We start from the raw sequence: 12,070 nt of genomic DNA on the forward strand, positions 1-12,070 counted from the left end.
CTTTCAAACTTTAACAAAACAATAATACGTATTGCTGTATGGCGGTAAGATATAGACGAGCGGGCGGTTCGTATCAAGTATCCGATGCAAATGAAAACGCTGTTGGAAACACACTTATTCAATAATAGTAGTGTCACTTAAAAACAAACTCGAAACTCACCGCAGCACACGATATCTGCCTTCCAAATTCCATTATTATTGCAGATAATTATCTTAATAATGATAATAAACTGTAAACGTTTTTGCATATTAATTTCGTCACCGCGATTATAAAGCAATCCATCAGCACGGATAATAACTAACTATTAGTATTGGGGAATGGGACGTAATAATTTTAAGCCGTCGATAAACCGTGTCATTTGATAAAATGTTACAAGAACACGTGGCATTATCTTTATTTCAGGATTAAGTTTTGAAACTACGTATGTTTATTATAGACCAGCTGTGCCCGCGACTTCGTGCGCGTTTGAATTTAATAAAAAAGCGTGACTTTATTATTATTTTACATATAATTCTAAAATAAAAGTAGCCCAAGTTACTCCTTATTACATCAGCTATCTGCCAGTGAAAGTCCCGTCGAAATCGGTCCAGCCGTTCCAGAGATTAGCCGGAACAAACAGACAGACACACAAAAATTGTAAAAAATATTATTTAGGTATATGTACCGTGTATACATACATATGCATTTAGTAAAACGCGGTTATTTTAATATTACAAACAGACACTCCGATTTTATTATATGTATAGATAAAATTTATATATCCTGGATAGAGTGTCGCATCACAGATGGACTAAAACAAACGAATCGAGTTCATTATGCTGTTGTTCGTGACAGCTACGCATGACGCCAAACGTCATGATACTTTACTAGCAACGTATATTTAGCGGCCAACAGTTGGCTACAATTTAATTCGTTGCTACAATTTAATGCGTTCTCTACGACAGTCTATCTAGACAGTGTAATTACAATTACAGAAGACATACCGTCAAATAACAGTACTCTGTATTGTTGTGTTCCGGTTAGAAGGGTGAGTGAGCCAGTGTAATCACAGGCACAAGGGGCATAATATCTTAGTTCCCAGGGTTGGTGGCGCATAGGTGATGTAAGGAATGGTTAATATTTCTTACGCCTTTGTCTATGGGCGGTGGTGACCACTTACCATCAGTTGGCCCATATGCTCGACCGCCAACCAATAACATAAAAAAAAACACATCTTATTTTCAAAAGGTGGCTCTTTGTCTGTAAATAATGGTTAATATTTCTTAAAGCGATTCTATGAGCAGTGGCAACTTACCATCAGGTGGTATACATTTGCGTTGTAAGAAATATTAACTGACCTACATCACCAATGCGCCACCAACCTTGGTAACTGAGATGAGATGAAGGTCAGTGACTGGACCCAGTGACTCGGTATTTTGGGCCCAGTAACTGGCTACCCCCGAGAGCCGAGATGGCCCAGTGGTTAGAACGCGTGCATCTTAACCGATGATTTCGGGTTCAAACCCAGGCAGGCACCACTGAATTTTCATGTGCTTAATTTGTGTTTATAATTCATCTCGTGCTCGGCGGTGAAGGAAAACATCGTGAGGAAACCTGCATGTGTCTAATTTCAACGAAATTCTGCCACATGTGTATTCCACCAACCCGCATTGGAGCAGCGTGGTGGAATATGCTCCATACCTTCTCCTCAACGGGAGAGGAGGCCTTAGCCCAGCAGTGGGAAATTTACAGGCTGATTATATGTTTATGTTTTTAACTGGCTACATGTAGACAGGATCGGACAATAAGTCAGTTGGAAGACAGTCAGTAAGTTACAAAAAGATACGTGGACTGACCTACTCGCCCCGAAAATAGAACGGGTGGCTAGTCACTGGACTGACTTGTCAGCGTGAAGTCAGTGGACTGGACAAGGCAGTACGCCTTGTTACTGACCCGTATAAACCAGACCTTGTGCCTGTAGTCTCTCTGATATGTTGGCTATACTTACAGGCCAACTTGATTATTTATGCTATTTTATTATCTGTATTAAAATGGACAAAGACGAAAGAATAATAGGCGAACACTAGTACTAAAAAAATAATACACTTTATCAGCGGAAAATGCTGATACTATAAATCTTATGTAGTAGAATTTTGTCTGACGTATGCAAAATTACTTTACGATGTTTTTCATCGAGCACGAGATCAATTATGATTGAAACTCGTAATTTTCGATTGATCTGTTTTGAACACCCGATTTTAAGTAAAAATTAAAAAAAAAAACAACAAAAGCTGAATTTAATTGATACTCTGATAAAATAAATTACAAATAAAAGTCGAGCCTATAAAATAATAAAAAAGAATTACCCATTTTGGGGACGACCAAAGAAACGATGGATGGATTGTGTGAAAGACGATATGGTTAGAAATAATGTTACTTGTGAGATGACGTCCGACAGAGAAGTACGGAAGAAGAAGACATGCTGCGCCGACCCCGAGTGAAATTGGGATAAGGAGGATGACGACAGTGGTTTTAAAAAAATTCAACAGAATTGATGAACCTCCTTTTTTAAGTCTGTTAATGAAATATAGTAGGTATTGTATTGTATTGTATTCGGTGAACCTTACAAGGTCATCGAATATAAATTGCGTTTTCTTAACTTAATCTTACACTTGTTAAATTCCAACTCAATGGACTACATGAACTCAATGAATCACTTTGAATATGAATTAAAAAGTCAAACTTAATAGTTATATCAGAAATCGATACAATATATTATTTCTCTTTTTAATCAGTTAAGAAAATACCGCCATTTTTATTTTTTTTCTATCGAATAATTTCAAAAACCCGCCATAACTATCGTTCCTTTTTACACAGATAATAAAATAATATGTCAGTCATAAATATTTATCAAAATATAAAGTAAATATTAAAATTAATATTCTACATTATAATTTTTACAATTGAACTCGATTTCTAATATTAATTAGGACATTTAGATAGAAAATATGTTTAATCCGTAACATCAAAATGTTGGAAGCGCCAAAGCACATCCAAGTTCAAATGCAGTCACGAGATGTTCTGTCCGTAGTTAACCTTATCATACAAACATCACAAATTTTTAAGGACTTTGTGCACTATGTGTATTTGACGTTCTAATCGAGTAACGGGATTTGTGTGATTATTATGAATTTAAAGGTAACATTGTCCAGATGTCGATGTTTCACAAATTCCAGGAGTCCAGTGATGGTCACAGGGCCCCAATTATAATAACAAAATTATAGTTAATATATATTTTTATGGTATATGTTGGTGGACGAGCTTATGGGTTACATGATGGCGCTGTAAGAAATATTAATCATCCCTTACTTCGCCAAAGATGTTATGTCCCTTGTGCCTGTAGTTACACTGACTCACTCACTCTTCAAACAGGAACACAAAAATACCAAGTATTGCTGCTTGGCGGCAGAATATCTGATGAGTGGGTGGTACCTACCCAGACGGGTTTGCACAAAGCCCTACCACCAAGTCAATAAAAAATAAAAATGTCTTTCTATATTATCTAGAACGTATACATAACATAATAGATTGGATTATGAAAGGGAATTTACGATATCATTCAGATGCAGGGTCGCCAAAATATAAGGTCAGTTATACGCGTACAAAACGCGCGATTTTTATAAGTGAAAGCATTGCCTTACAATATGCGCCATTATTTAGTCAGCCTTCGCTTGTTTTATGAAACGTAATAATATATTCTCTGTACATAACAATAGTGTACTACGAATTGCGTCTGTGTGAGTTCTGACTAACTGTGTTTGATTATTTAAAACACGTGCTTAGAAAATTTTATTGTAACCACTTAAATTATACTTAATATTATTTCGCATAACATTAATAATATTTGAATCTGTTTCTTTGACAACTTCGGTGGTCGAGTAGTGTGTCCACCTGTTTACACCTCGGTTTCGATTCCCGGCCGAATCGATGTAGAAAAAGTTTATTAGTTTTGTATGTTGTCTTGGGTCTGGGTGTTTGTGGTACCGTCGTTACTTCTGATTTTCCATAACACAAGTGCTTTAGCTACTTAAATTGGGATCAGAGTAATATATGTGAAGTTGTCCAATATTTATTTATTTATTTCTGTTTTGTCATAGTCAGATCGAGTATCGGCGTTTTTTCCATTACCCGGCAAATTAAACTTGAGCCCAAAAGGTTTGGATAGGCCTTGGTTCTGGTCTGATCCAGATGGTGTGGTCAGTGGCGTAGCTAGGTGGGCAAGAGCCCAGGTGCATAGGAAAAGAATCGGACCCTCGACCCCCCTTTCCACCCCTTTAACTTATATTGCCCTTCAAAATCATAGGTAGAAAAAAAATATATCTTTTGAGCGGGGTCGAGGTTTTCTAGCTTCAAGAGTTAGCTGACCCACTCTTTTCAAAGCTTATGTAGGGCCCCCTGAGCTTCGGGACCCTGGTGCACTGCACCACCTGGCCCTATGATAGCTACGCCACTGGGTGTGGTTTTCATCGTCCTAATCGTAGATATCAGGCCACAATAATTCCTGAGACAAATTTTGCATATTTTGTGCGCGTGAGGTGTTGAATGACATCGTATTGGAATATCCTTGATAGCGAAGTTATGATAAAATCTGTATTTATGTATCAATATAACTGTTATTCACAAAATATAGACACGGTACTGTGTTATGAGGTGCAATCACAAAGCACTGTCTTTATAAAATAATCTTACTAAAATGTTATCTGTTTAAATCAAATAGAATTAAGGGAATATTCTAAATACCTTGGTCCTAAAAGTCAAATTACGATTATATCTAATTCGTAAGACAAGGACTTACGAATTTGAACGAACCAATAAAGATAGAAATGTTTTTTTTTTTTCTATTCATCTATCCATCTAAACAGCCACGAGCCGTATATTAATAAAGTTAATATTGTTAAGATAAATCTTTGGTATATTTTATTATATTTAACTAAACACAATAATAAGTCTTGGTTGAATTTTGGCCTTTATTTGTTTAAGAATAAGATTCAAAAACGAAAACTATTATTCTCTAAAGGTTGTATGCTCACGTTTAAAGTGGTCACGGTCACTCTGTGACCATGTAAGGTATTATTATTGTAGAAAAAAAATGTTACAAAGTTATTTCGTTTTCAATACCGATGGAGAAATGATACCCATACTATAACAATCAACTCTGTCTGTTACCTCATCACGGTTAGACTTCTGAACCGATTTAGATGAAAGTTACGGAGATAGTTTGAGATGGTAAACTTGGGGATGACGGCTTGTGTGCATAGGTAAAGTTTGGCGCAGTTAAAGCAGGTTCAGTATTAATATAATATCAAACAATATTTTTTTTCAAGAAATCAATTACTCAACATGTAAATTTCCCACTGCTAAGGCCTCCAATGAGGGTATAATTATTATATTTAATCTGTGAAAGTGATTTGTGCAAGACCTAATTTTATTTTTCGTGACTGCTTAACGATATGTACCAATAAAACTTCGCCTCCTTGTCGTGGACTTTCCACGGATGGACAAAACAATATATTTATACTAGCGACCCGCCCCGGCTTCGCACGGGTGCAATGCTGATACTAAATATACTACAATATGTATAAACAACGTTCACAGTTTTTCAGTCATTAGATAATACCGCTGTATCCTTGCATTTTAGTTCTATATTATCTTTGAAAATAAGTCATTATTTCTCGTAAAAAGTAAAGGATAAACAATTGTTATTGTGGGTTATCCCTAAGAGATAGACATATACCATCGAAGACTTTTTTACCCTTTCAAGATGTACAATACTGTAGTACATTATTTTGATCTATCTTGTAGGGTTCAGCCAGCGTTTGCATATATGCGTTTGCGATAAACACATCACTTATATACCTCCAAAATTTTCAGTGTTTCTCTACTATATTGTGCCTGTATTATACATATAAACCTTCCTCTTAAGTCACTCTATCTATTAAACCCCATGAAATCCGTTGTGTAATTTTAAAGAACCAAGCATACACAGGGACAGACGGCGGTAAGCGACTTTGTTTTATACTGTAATGATAATGAGAAGCATGTCAAGCATGTTAATAACTCTTGTATAAATATGAAAAATATATGATACTTTAATTGTTCTCTAATTAAAATATAATTAATTTTTAATTTTGTTTTTAATTAATTGTATATAAAAATAATCGCTACGATATTTACGAAAAATAATAATGCTGTTATTATTAATAGATAATCTTAAGCATTAATTACTTATTTTATTGGAATCCTTAGCCGACCTCAACAAAAGGTCAATTAAATTGAAGTACTTTTTTAGTTTATTACCTCGGAACTACTTTTATGAACCGATTACGCATTTTTTTTTGCTTGGAAGATACTTCCATTTTGCTACGTACGGTATAATTTATTTTCACCGAGCATTATTTGAAGTTATTTTTGTTAAAATTTTATATTATTTTTACGAATACCTCATAGATTTTGGTATATATATATCGCTGCTTAGCGATAAGGCCGCCTGTTGCACCTCATGCAACTTTTGTGTAGCAAAATTGTAATTTTTCGTTTTAAGTTTGGGTGCAATAAAGTGTTAATAAATAAATAAATAAATAAATATAGCTCTTCAATTTATTCTATGGGTAAAAAAAATATTCGATATGCTTCACACGATACGATGACGTCGGGGTCCTTCACGCAAGTGTCAATGACAACTGTTCAAATTGTTAAATTGATTGGTGGAATTGTTCAAAAATGCATATCGAATGGCCGAAACCACAAGCGCGACTGCAAACACAGGTGCACTCTATATTCCATCACTCCCGTAGTCCGACGGCCGGCAAGAGTTCAGACGCACGACCCACGGCTTAACGTGTTTTCCGTTCTTTTTCCAAAGCAAGGGCATTTATACACTTCCGAAGAAACCTAATAAGTTTCTATTGGCCCAACATGGGGTTTGGACCTAGAACATCGGGATCTGCCCGTGCCCTTTAGCTTTCAGGGCTAAGCTATGGAACCGAATTTGATGAAATTCGACATAAAGCAAACTTGAAACCCCAAGACCTGAAGATTTACACCTCCATCTAACGACCGATCCCCCCCCCCCCTCAACAATTCGTCCGCCGGCGAATACTTATCATTGTTTTCTATAGTGATCTATAAACAGCAGTTCTGATTAACTGATTGTTATTTATAAGACATTTCAATATACACACCTACAGAGACGGTGTGTGCTGTATAAAAGATGAATATACTGCCATTGTGTAAATAAAAGTGATAAAAGTATTTTGAAAATATTCTCTTCCTAAAAACCAACGCTCCGCTGTTGAGCTAAGGTCTTATTGCATGAGACGACTGTAGGGGAATCGCTGACGCTGCGAGCCGCCATCAGTTTCCGCACCCGTAAACGTCAAACATGGCCGCCCCTTAAACTGTCATATCTTTGAATTCATTGATTTAACATCGAAATATCTCGATTCTACCAATTTTCCGGATAAATGATGTCGACTAAAGATAGTATTTTTTTAACGATTCATAATTGTGGAAAGGTTTCGATCGGGTCTCACTTAGACCTGCACGAAATTATTAATATAGATCTACACTCTTGAAATAGATGCAAAAACAAAATTATAATAAAGATTTTTATGTCTGTATCGGTTACGTTACGATAGATTATTATTTCAGTTATCCGATTGTTTCGTTTACGTTTACGGAGCTCCACAACATCTCTACTTGAATCCTTCTTCGATTCTAATAGGGTACCTATACTCTATTCCAACCATAACAGGAGAAAAGCCAAATAAACAACATTTGACAGCAAATCGACGCGATATCATTGGTCGAGAGCTTGATTAATCTATGATATTCACTATGGAGTTGCCGGCCTTTCAGGATAGAGTACGCTCTTTTCTTGAAGGTTCCAAAATCTTGAAGGTAGCAAATCGCATGAAATACGTATCTAAATCTAAGATTTGTTTATCTTTTTTTCCTACTTCCATTGGAAAAGGCTGTACGTTCATTAAATATGTCAATAAAACGCGTTCAATTTTAGTTTGAAAAATACTTGAACGTTTATGAGAGTTCATTATCCATTTCTGAAGTGTTTGCTTATTGACATATGTACATAGTTCAAATAATGCTGCACCTGCTATTAATATTTTTTTATTACCTAATTGCAAACAGAAAATAAGAATTTATCTATAAAAATTGCGTATGCATTTTTAGCGATGCCAACAATAATTTGACATTTGTATTTATGTAGAGTACAGCTCATGATTTAATAGGTCACACGTGACATTGGCGAAATAATCTGTGCCCTCTCGGCAGTAATAAAAGGCACAATTAAAAAAAAAACAGATGCCATTTTCTTATCAATATAAACCTCCTGTCTTTCTCAAAGTCTTCATATTTGAGATGTTTTGTTATTTCTAGTTCTTCTTAATTTTTGTACATTGATTTTTCATTCATTAGTTATGAACGCAATATTATATAAACTTAATAACGGCTAAACAGATTTGAATTGAATGCGACATGATCGCAAATCCTTCTTGGCAAGGTAACCATTTCTATAATAAAATTCCGCAGATATTTTTTACTTTGCCAATTCACAAATTCAAATCATTTGTAAGATATACAATAACAAAAAAATCAAATTCAATACAAGATTATATAGATGATAAACTAACTAATAATTGGTCACTTCCAGGTAGGATATGTTATATACATATATAATTGTATTTAACTAACATAACTTTGTATTTTAATTTTGTTGGAAAAGAGTAACTACACTTAATATAGTTTGTAAAAAGATTCAAAAGTGCTTGTAAAAGTCTAGTCGAATGAAGTTATTTTTTTTGGTCATTTGAATTCGGGATAAGGCGTGAATCAGGATGAAATATTGGGATATTGTTGACAGTAATAGTTTGTCATTTTATATTAAAATATTTATCAAATGCTAATCAAGTAGATTGAAATAATCAAAACCTACATAAATGTGCTTTTAATCAATGTCAATGATTTTTTTTTAAATATAGATAATAAACACGCTTTATTATTTTTTATAAATGACACGCCCGTATGGCAGCAACGTGACATCCACAAACTGTTGTATTACAGTTTAATAATATGCGACATAAAACGATAATACCATTTACTTACATAAGAATTATTAACATTAAGTTCTTAAACTTGAGCCAAGATGGCCAAGTGGTTAGAACGCGTGCATCTTAACCGATGATTTCGGGTTCAAACCCAGGCAGGCGCCACTGAATTTTCATGTGCTTAATTTGTGTTTATAATTTATCTCGTGCTCGGCGGTGAAGGAAAACATCGTGAGGAAACCTGCATGTGCCTAATTTCAACGAAATTTTGCCACATGTGTATTCCACCAACCGGCATTGGAGCAGCGTGGTGGAATATGCTCCATACCTTCTCAACGGGAGAGGAGGCCTTAGCCCAGCAGTGGGAAATTTACAGGCTGATTATGTATGTTTATGTAAGTTCTTAAACATATACAAATGTGAATTAAAAATAGTTACTGTACGAATCCTGACAGTGTGTAACGGTGGCAAGAATTCCAGCAGCATTTCCCCGATGAATCGCAATTCCGATCCTCTGGGCGAAAAACGAACCAGCCCTCCTGTCACCGGTGGAGGCAATAAGGCGACGTGTAATTTGATTAGTGAGGAGGAGTCCTTACCAGTTTTGTTATTTACAATATATGTTACATAACGAATCGGTGGTAGCTTCCCTTTATATTAACGAACCGCTCCGACTTAGTGTGCAATTGATTTAAGAAAAAATATGTATTAGATTAGGATTATGAATGTAGATTGAACTGAATACGATATTCAACCGAAAATTCGATGAAAATAAAAAAATCTACCGAACTTCGGTTCCATTTCGAGGCGCTCTATCGAAAGCTTCAAAACACGTCGTGCGTCATTACACCTTAACTTAGAATGTCACACGTATTAAGTTAAGGTTGTACTTGTGTATGTAAGGTACAGGAATAATGTAAATTTCTATCGGTGAAAAATATATTAGAATCGGAACTCGAGTTCCGTTTATTATCCGCTATTAGAATATATATTGTAAAATGACTGCCGAGCCGAGATAGCTCAGTGGTTAGATCGCGTACATCTCACCCGATGATTGCGGATTCAAACCCAGGCAAATACCAATGAATTTTCTTATTGTTTGTAATTTATCTTGTGCTCAGTGAAGGAAAACATCGTAAGGAAAATTGCATATGTCTAATTTCAAATAAATTCTGCCGAAACCACTAAAGTGCATTGGAACAGCGTTGTTGAATATGCTCCTAACCTTCTCCTCAAAGTATACCTTTACAACGTGTATGCTTAAAAATGCTTTATAGAATAAACTTGAAACGGGTTTATTTTGACCGAATTATCACTTCTTCGTGCGCGTTGTTTGAATTTAAGTTATTTGGATATTGTAGCGTGATTTTATTTTTATTCTATATATAATTCTAGAATAAAAAGCCTAAGTTACTCCTTATTACATCCGCTATCTGCCAGTGAAAGTCCCGTCGAAATCGGTTCAGCCGTTCCAGAGATTAGCCGGAACAAACAGACAGACAGATAGACAAAAATTGTAAAAAATGATATTTTGGTACATGTACCGTGTATACATACATATGTATGCATTTAGTAAAAATGGGTTATTTTAATATTACAAACAGACACTCCAATTTTATTATATGTAAAGATATCGGAATGTCCCACAATGAAAACTCTACGAGATACAACTCTCTGAGACATTTTTACGTACGTTTATCTTTTGAGGAAAAAAGAACATGATTATATTCTTACGATACGGAAAGTAATCTGAAAAAATCTTCGTCAAATTATAAAATGGAATCAAGTTAACATCAAATAGTGGAATAAATGTTTTTTCCTTCTTACTTTATTTCTTAATTAACGCCATAATTATTTTAAAAAAAAATTAAAGAAATACAATTTTTTGATAAAATCATTGTAAGATTGAAATCAAAGGAAATTATAATACTTTTTTACTTCTGTTATTGGAGAAACTATTTATTTTCTCCAGTTAAAATAAACCGGTCTTACATAATTATGATTTAAAGTTCATAAATATATATTAAGAGCACGGAGCGAATTTACGAGTAATATTATTTGTTTCGACAAAATTTTTACAACATTACAACTTTCTACAGAAATGTTTTTAACCGACTTCAAAAGGGAGAGGGTTGACGAATCTTTGGTATGTATATTATGTATGTATATTTATATATGTTAGCGTTGACGACCTTTGACTATTTTGTTTAAGGAGCCATTTTGATAATAATTATTTTAAAATTATGTTCAGTATGTGTGGTCCCGGCACAATTTCTTGTTATGGGATTTCGTTTTTATTTTTTTTAAATAGATTTTAAAGTATTTCTACGTTTAGAATCCTTAATTTTTATAACATTTATTGTTTTAAACAGCTTACCTTGATCAAATATCTTTTTTATATTTTTATCTTAGAAGATAAAATGTAATCTTTAAGGCCAGTCCTCGAGTGCCGTACACATAACACTATTGTAAAGAAAAATACACGAGTTTGCAAACACACGACCGCTCGTGACGAGGTTTCGCGCGAAACTGTTTTGAATTTCAAACAAGTGATTCCCTAGTTTTTTTAGGGTTGCTATGTGTTGATTTTGACTGTTTTTTAAATGCAAACATAATTGTTTTATAATATTCAATTTGTTTTTATAATTCATTTCGTGTTCAGCGATCAAACATTGTTAGGAAACCCGTGTTTCCTAACCAACCTTACTGGAGCGACTCGGCGGAATAACATCTTACGTACTTTACTCTAATTTACATTGAGATAAAAAAATATGTTTTTTTTTAATTTATTTAGGAAGAAACTTTATTTAAAACATATATTTACATAACTATTCATAGCACTCACTTCTCATTTCACTCGTGAGATGTTGGAAACAGACTTTGATTTTCAGTGAACGTATCATATTGTTTTCTGTTATTTGACGATCGTGTTCAGAAATAAAGTCACTTTCGAGTTCTTAAAAAC

At 34.5% G+C, this 12,070-nt stretch overlaps 1 protein-coding gene across 1 annotated transcript in view; it reads right to left on the reverse strand.

Moving 5' to 3' along the window:
* The window catches only part of LOC113391826 (solute carrier family 28 member 3-like), a 30,861-nt gene extending 19,243 nt beyond the window's left edge, over positions 1–11,618 (reverse strand). Inside the window, exon 1 of the mRNA XM_026627921.2 lies at positions 11,483–11,618. The gene's annotated coding sequence lies outside the window, so the exon portion shown is untranslated. The remainder of the gene's footprint in view (positions 1–11,482) is intronic.
* Between the last annotated feature and the right edge of the window lie 452 nt (positions 11,619–12,070).

The sequence above is a fragment of the Vanessa tameamea genome, chromosome 28, assembly GCF_037043105.1.
Source record: "Vanessa tameamea isolate UH-Manoa-2023 chromosome 28, ilVanTame1 primary haplotype, whole genome shotgun sequence".
Lineage (NCBI taxonomy): Eukaryota > Metazoa > Arthropoda > Insecta > Lepidoptera > Nymphalidae > Vanessa > Vanessa tameamea.